The 8,768-nt window shown below is 36.7% G+C and overlaps 1 non-coding gene across 1 annotated transcript; it reads right to left on the reverse strand.

The window, feature by feature from the left end:
* Positions 1 to 1,746: 1,746 nt before the first annotated feature.
* TRNAT-AGU (transfer RNA threonine (anticodon AGU)) lies at positions 1,747 to 1,820 on the reverse strand. Its single transcript has one exon. It is a non-coding gene; the product is annotated as a tRNA-Thr (tRNA).
* Positions 1,821 to 8,768: the final 6,948 nt, after the last annotated feature.

Genomic DNA, 8,768 nt, shown 5'->3' on the forward strand with positions numbered 1-8,768 from the left:
TGACACTTGTAAAATGGCTGACTGTTTTCCCATTACATCTCCGACTGTCATGGTGTAATTTACGTGGAACAATGCCGACATGTGCAGTTAAGTGGTGCAAACACAACACGAAATCGAAGAAAAAGTGCGGAGAAATATCGTTTCATTCGTAAATGCTCTAAAAATTACATTTTTTTAATATTTTTTAACATGAAAATAGATGACAGTGACAATTTCAATTGTCAAAACTGATTACATTTTCTTGTTAGGTGTGAGAAATCTTTACTAATCTATGCCAAATACAAGTAAAAATTGATAGAACCAATACAGTAACGTTTCATCGGGCGGTCTCATTTTCACACTTATTCTTAGCAGAAGGAACAAAGTGAAGATAGCGAGAAGCAGTTCTGCGCTTCGAGGGAAGGGTGTGAATGCTGGCTGTTACATAATGGCGACCTTCAGTCCTCGAGTGTAGCAACGCATCTGGTGGAATTGAGGAGGATGAAGTCTTATTCAATATAGAATTGATTACAGACGTCCATGAGTGGCAGTGCACGCACCATCAGGTGGACTGCAAGTGAAGAAACATTGTGACAAAACATAATTATTTGCAATATTTCCGACTAAGTTATGAAGCAGCATAATTAATGGCAATAATCAATATAGAGTCATAGAATGTCTCTGCGAAATTAATTAAGGAATAAAATACATTTCTTTTCTAATGCTAATCTGATCAGAACACGACTTCAACTGAGAAGATTCGATAAGAAACTGAGCAACTTATCTTTTTCTCATTATCATTGTATTTTGTATCTATTATTTTGTTTTCTGTTTTAATGCCATATTTTTTACGTAAAGTTAATAACTGTGTCTCAAAGGTACGGAATAAGCAGCCCCCGTGAATGTATCACATAAATAATCGCAGTATTATTCAATTGGATACTAACGGTGTGTTCACAATATCCGATGTGGGATACAAGGGAAATGAACACCGTTGCGAAGGTATTGCTAGTGTGAATATAGCTTTACATTTCATTTATTTATTGAAGTGATTTGTATAGGAGTTGTACTATGTTTAGATTCAGACCAAAAAAGAGATTTGGTCTTTTGGGCATTTTTTTTATATAATATAGGAGTAGCAGACGAGCTCGCAGTTCATCTGATGGTAAGTGGCTACTGCCGCCCATGGTCATCTGTAACCAACCCCAGATATGTTCAGATTCCCAACTGAAGTCGGCCACAGATGCGCCTCTACCGCTGATTAAGCTGGAACACCATTCCAAGTTCCAACCAGAACACAGCAGCGCTTAACACTGCTGTTATTAGGTAGAAATAGATGTGGTGGTGTTGCCGCCGGAGTCGAACCACAAAGGCTTCTACCACCTTTAAAATATTAAAGTGAACTATTCTTTCCATTTGTAGGTATATTATTTTTTATATAAGTAGTAAATGAGCATGCAGTGATGGTAAGTGGCAACTGCCCATCCACCACCCATCTGTAATCATAATTACAGATGGGTGGCTACCATCCCTTAGTAGGATTAGAATCCCACATGATGTCGGCCACAAATGGGTTGTTACCCCTTGGGACTAAATTGGAACGACACTTGGCCAATTGTTCATACAAAGTTTGTAAGTACAAAATATTTTAATAATTTTTTTTTATGGCCACTAAAAATATTTTTAATTGAAATAACACAATAAAAAATATATCTAAACACAAAAAATATAATGTGTAATAAAAAAATCTGTGTGCATTTATTGCGAAGGCCCCGGCGAGATTCGAACTCGCGATCTCCTGTTTACTAGACAGGCGCTTTAACCAACTAAGCCACGGCGCCGATGTACAACGCTGCGAAAATATCGTATCGTTTTTGCAAGACATACCTGTAATAACTACAAAGATATACATATTTATTGTACATATAGGCAGAGTTATGTAATCTATGTATGTTTGTCTTGGTTTTACCTGCGACTTTGTTTGTATGAATTGTAACGGATTTTATTTATATTAACTTTTTAACCAAAAAAATGAAACCGCGTGGACTGAAGTTATTTTAAAAGAATTAGTTTTTTCTATCCATAATGCGTAATGTGTACAATGTGTACAAAATTATGTTTTGCAAAAGTCAATTTTGTAAAGTAAAATAGTTTTAGAATATATGAGAAAACGACCATTTTAATTGACCTCTATAATGTATGGCGGCGCGTAATAAAGTGAGCTCACACAGAGGTGAGGTACCTGGTTATCAGAATATATTTTAATTGCAGTAGACAAGTAGTTGCAGTTGGATGATACCAATAAGTGTTATTTAAGCAAATAAATGATTTATTTGTATGTATATTTTTTCTAAATAATCATAATTTTGTATCTGACACGTAGGTACAGATTGTAGAGTGTTTAGGGTTCGATCTCCGGCGAACCAAGCAATGTAATCATAGATATGTTTCGAGTTTGGATGCTTTTGTATTTATGGTTATCCCGGTGTTTGTATATTTCTCAATGTATGTTTCCATTGCAAAAAGCAGCGATAGCCTAGTGGTTAAGAAACTCGGCCCCTTAATCGAGGGGCCCGAGGTTGAAATCCAAGGTACCCACCTCAGATTTTTCAAATTGCGTATTAGAAAATTATTATCACTTGTTGTTAAAAACATTGTGAGTAAACCCGCACACCTGAGAGAATTATATAAAAAAAAACTCAAAATGTATGTGAAGTCTACCAATACGCACTTGGCAAGCGTGGTGGACTATGGCCTAATCCTTCTCATTATGAGAGGAGACCCTTGCCCAGCAGTGGGACAGTAATGGGTTGATGATGCTGATTAACTGAACTGTTTTCATTGCACCCACCGCACAGGGAATCCTGTGGGGCTGTGAGTGTAGAGAAGCGCCTGTTACCTCCTCTATTCACACATTGCTTATCACATACCTACAACCCATAACTTAATTTGTTTGGGAAAGTTTAAATTGCTTTTGGTTATTTCGATATACACCTAGCAAGTTTATTTATAGTTTGGCCAGTTCAAATTAGTCGGGATAGTCAGGGAATAGACACTGGGTAGGTAGTATAACAACTATGAATATCTTATATATAAAATTCTCGTGTCATAATGTTAGTTACCGTACTCCTCTGAAACGGCTTTACCGATTTTCACCAAATTTTATATGCATATTCAGTAGGTCTGAGAATCGGCTACTATCTATTTTTCATACCCCTAAGTGATAAGGGTTGTTCACCCTTACTATTTTTTTTAATTAATATGGCAACACAACGTTTGCCGGGTCAGCTAGTGTTTTATAATATAGTGGTGATAGTAGTATCGTGAGGAAATCTGCATACTTGAGAGATTTAAAAAAATAGCACAAGTATGCGAAGTCTACCAATACGCACTTGGCCAGCGCGGTGGACTACGGCCTATTCCTTCTCATTCTGAGAGGACACCCGTGCCCAGCAGTGGAACAGTAATGAGTTGATGATGATGATATGAGTAGCAGAAAAACATGTAGTCAACTTGATTTTAAGTGGCTACTGCCGCCGATGTACATCTGTAGTCAGCTTCAAACAGGATTAGACTCCTTTCTGAGGTCGACTACAGATGTACAGCAGCAATTACCATACCCGTCAAACCAGAACGATCTGGCCAACGTCATGTAGGAATCTAATCTTATCTGGGATTATAACAGATGTCCATGGGCAACAGTAGCCGCTTACAATCAGGTGGACTGCATGCTTGACTGCTACTCCTGTATTCCTGTATTCTTTTTCACAAATAATATAACAATACAAACTCTATTATGCCACAAAATTATTAAAATCTGCATAAAATACTCCAATCGATTAATTCTACATAAATTACACGATCAAACGGCAAATTTACATTATTGAGTACCAACAATTAATATTATCATCGAATTGTGGATAATAAGCGAGATGTAACCTCAAATTGTGGAACTTGGCTAATGAATCGTGTATTTAAGCAAACCGCGTGCATTCGAGTCCTAATCACTATACCGATCGGAGAGCGAAGCGTGTACAGTCAGCCCCGAAAGTAGATTAACTGATTAAGGTTCCAAAAATACCTGTAAGTACACCCAATTTTTGGTATAACCCTCTGTGATTCGACTCCGGTACCACAGCCACATCTATTTCTGTTACAACATCAGTGTATAGAGCTGTGTTCTGGTTTGAAGGGTAAGGCATATTTATCAGCATCGCAGCTTAGTACTCAGAGGTAGCGGCGCATGTGTGGGCGACCTCAGGTAGGAATGTAATCTTATCTGGGGTTGATAACAGATGTCCATGGGCGACATTAGTTACTAACCATCAGGTGGACTGCACGCTCGTCTGGTACTCGTACCTATATTATTAAAAAGCGTTTATAAGTAGCTAAACACAACTAGCACCATAATTAAATGAATGTCGTAAAGTTTCAAAAGTAGATGAACATTGAACACTACAGTGTCAAAAATGTCTGAACAATGACATATTATATTAATGACGTTAGCAATTTTGCATATATCGGTGGTAACTTTTGACGCGTTAGTGTTCATATAATTTTGACGCTTTACAATGTTTATCTAATTATGAAACAAGGCAGTTTAACTACCTATGAACGTTTGGGTATATAGGTATTTTTGGAATTTTAAGCTACTTCTGAAGCTGACTGTACATTCAAAATATCCGCCTAGTAATCCAGCGGCTACTATGCACTCGTGCGATAAAATTCTGGATTATGTTCTGAAACGAATTTTGACATAATTGAGTGGGCTTATGGGAGTTTTAGGGAAATATGGAAGTAACATATCGGTTTGTTTGTAGTATTTCGGGTTCGATGCGTGGTATAGTAAATATCGAATGCGTAAATTAGGAATCTTTGGATTGTTTGTGGATATTCGACGGAGGTAGGAAGTATCAGAAATATCTTTTAACTGTTTTAATCTACTGTAATCTGATTCAAAAATTGTGGTTAACAACAGCGACAAAGGATTGCAGCTATGGATATATATAAGGGGATGTTTCGGGGGTTCCAATCCCTCTTAAAAATCTGCAAATAGTACGAGTAACACCTATGTTTTTTGATGACAAATTTCGGAGACTATTTCTTCTGAAACTAAAAAAGCTTTGACGACGTTGTTTTAATTAATTAATAAGTACTTACTTATAATTATTTGGAGGCTATCTTTAATTCACGGGCGACAAAGTATCAAATATGATTCTTATTATCACGAAAACATGATTGCAAATCGTTAAAACCGATCGCCATTGTGTTTGCAACCACATTGTGGTTATAAATGTCGGTAATAGTGATGTTGCAATCGAAAATGAATTAAGTCCGGTAGGAAATGTTTAAACAATCGTTTATTAATCACTATTCGGATTGCGATACAATTAAGCTTTTACAATTTGGATTGGATGGTTACAAGCCTTTACTGCTGGGCACGGGTCTCCAAAGTAAAAAAAACGCTTTATGCACTCACAGCTCTACAGTAGCATTCACTGTATCGTGGGTGCTATGGACACACACAGAGACAAATACACAAACACCCAGGCCCAGAAAAAGAAACCTAAATTCATCATTCAGATATGTGTTTGGTTGGGGATCAAACCCGGGAACTGCGCGTCAGAACGGTATGGTGACCGCTCCGCCACGCGGGTCATCAATCCAAGTGGGAAGGATTAAGTCATGGACACCACGCTGGCTACGTCCGAATTGGTAAACTTCACACACCTTTAAGAACTTTTTTTTAAATAAAACTCAGGTGTGTAGGTTTCACGATGTTTTCCTTTTCCGTTTTAGTAAGTGATAATTAATTAAGACAGTGATAGTCTAGTGGTTAAGAAACTAGGCCCCCTCGATCGAGGGGTCCGAGGTTAAAATTCCAGGCACGTACCTCTGATTTTTAAAAGTTATGTGCGTATTAAAATTAATTATCACTTGCTAAAACGGTGAAGGAAAACATCGTGAGGAAAACTGCATACCTGAGAGAGTAATAAAAAAAAAGAAATCTTAAAGGTATGTGAAGTCTGCCAATACTTGGCCAGCGCGGTGGACTATGGACTAATCCTTCTCATTATGAGAGGACACCGTGCCCAGCAGTGGGACAGTAATGGGTTGCTGATGATGAATTAACTTTTAATACGCAAATATATCTTGTAAAATCAGAGGTGGGATTTGAACCACGGACCACGCGATTGAGAGACCACGTTTCAACCACTACACTATCACTACTTTTATCACTCACTGCTAGTTTGTAGGGTAGACTTAATAATCGATTTGACCTTAACAAGTGAGTAAATCAACGTCAACCATTACACAACATACCCAACAAGTTGAGACATGTCCGAAAAAACAAGAAGCGACAAGTCAAAACAAGTTTTGCCCAAGACAAACTCGGTTAGGGTGCACTTAGCTTTCGGGGGCCGTCGTCCCGAGTTAGTCGGACTGCTGTTAGAGACGTAAGGTCCCTTATTTAGTGGTCGAACCCTTATTATGGAATGCAAAATGTGTTCTTTAAAATTATTTTTGCAGCCTGAAGGCGAACGCGTGTAAGAAAATTGTGCCAGATTTTTTGCATCTATCTTGTTGATTTTCCTAAAACACTTAATGTGTACCTTTCAAAATCATATTATAGATTGTCTCTTATATTTTATAACTTTTTATTGAGTGATTTTGATTTCTTTTTTACATTTTAAAAGAAAATTATTAATCTCAAAAGTGGAAATTATGTTGCAATACAGAGCTAGACTGGGTAAAGAAGAGAAGAGTTGTATAGAAACGTTGAGTTTGCACAATAAACTTAATAATGTAGTTGATCTCAAGTAGTTACCAAATCAACGTCAACCATAGTTTACAACATGCCCAACAAGTTGAGACATGTCCAAAAAAACAAGAAGCGACAAGTCAGAACAAGTTTTGCCCAAGACAAACTCGGTTAGGGTGCACTTAGCTTTCGGGGGCCGTCGTCCCGAGTTAGCCGGACTGCTGTTAGGGATGTAAGGTCCCTTATTTGTTGGTCTGACCCTTATTGAACGCAAAATACCTTGCTTATAATTATTTAATCGGTTTTTCAAGCGAACATGTGTAGTGAAGTGAAAAGGATTTTCTTGGTTGTATATTTAGGTTTTTCCAAAAAGATAGTTTATTATTGTCTTATCGTAATCACATTAAAGGTTTAATAGTTTTTTTTAATTGTATTATACTTTATTTTTTGATATATTATTAACACAGACATTAGGTGTTTAAAACTCGTTTTTGGGTATGTACACGTACATGACATACACAGTACATGTACAGTCAGCTTCATTAGTAGATGAGCAGATCAAAATTCCAAAAATACGTATACACTCAAACGTTTATAAGTAGCTAACCATTATAATTAGATGAACATCGTAAAGTGTCAAAATTAGAAAAAAAAATCTAGCATAAAAATCGTAGAATTTGTTAAATTTATAAGTGCTATGTAATTTTGGTATCTATAAAACATCTCCATAACGAAGATAAATGTATGTCACATTCTAAAACCCTACTGGGGGTCTATGCAAATGTCATCACATTTATTTTGCAATTCACTCCACAAAACATTTCGCTTAACAAATAATGTCAGGTGCATACATTTTTTCATGTCAGCGCCACGGCTGTGGTAGAACGTTATCTTGTGGCTTTATGCAATGCTACTGTGAAAAAAGTAGAGTTAACTTTATTTAGTTTAGTTTCTTATATTATAGTTGTTAGGGTTCCGTACCCAAAGGGTAAAAACGGAACCCAATTACAAAGACTTCGCTGTCTGTCCGTCTGTCCGTCTGTCACAGGTCTGTATCTCCTGAACCGTAATAGGTAGACGCTTGATTTTATATCTATAAAAATCTCCTATCTATCTACAATAATATAATCTAGATATATCTAGATAGAATATAGATCTATAATAAACCTATAAAAAATCTATAACAAAAAATATCTATAAAAAATCTTCATATGGAAGGTTAATGTATGTCCTATTCTAAAACCTACAGGGGGTCGAATTCAAATGCCGTCAGATTTATTTTGCATTTCACTCCACAAAACATTTCGCTTAACAAATAATGTCAGGTGCATACATTTTTTCATGTCAGCGCCACGGCTGTGGTAGAACGTTATCTTGTGGCTTTATGCAATGCTACTGTGAAAAAAATAGAGTTCGTTTTATTTAGTTTTCCTTATATTATCGTTTTTAGGGTTCCGTACCCAAAGGGTAAAAACGGAACCCTATTACTAAGACTTCGCTGTTTGTCCGTCTGTCCGTCTGTCACAGGCCTGTATCTCCTGAACCATAATAGATAGACACTTGAATTTGTATTTATAAAAATCTCTTGTCTGTCTAATATAATCTAGATATGTCTAGATAGAATATAGACCTATAATAAATCTCCAATTGGAAGGTAAACATACGAGTATGTCACATTCTAAAACCCTACAGGAGGTCGAATTCAAATGCCATCATATTTATCTTGCATTTCACTCCACAAAACATTTCGCTTAACAAATAATGTCAGGTGCATACATTTTTTCATGTCAGCGCCACGGCTGTGGTAGAACGTTATCTTGTGGCTTTATGCAATGCTACTGTGAAAAAAGTAGAGTTCATATTATTTAGTTTAGTTACGTATATTATTGTTTTTATAAATAGGAGCTATATATACATATTTATAGGAGCAAATGAGCATACAGTCCACCAGTAAGTATTAACTAACTCACTGTAAAGTGGGGAGACATACTTTTTCGAGGCATTCCAGCTTCAGGAGTAGCGGCGC

This window comes from Epargyreus clarus, unplaced genomic scaffold (genome assembly GCF_041222505.1).
Source record: "Epargyreus clarus isolate Ecla_fem2 unplaced genomic scaffold, WU_Ecla_fem_2.2 ptg000029l, whole genome shotgun sequence".
NCBI classification, from domain to species: Eukaryota; Metazoa; Arthropoda; class Insecta; order Lepidoptera; family Hesperiidae; genus Epargyreus; species Epargyreus clarus.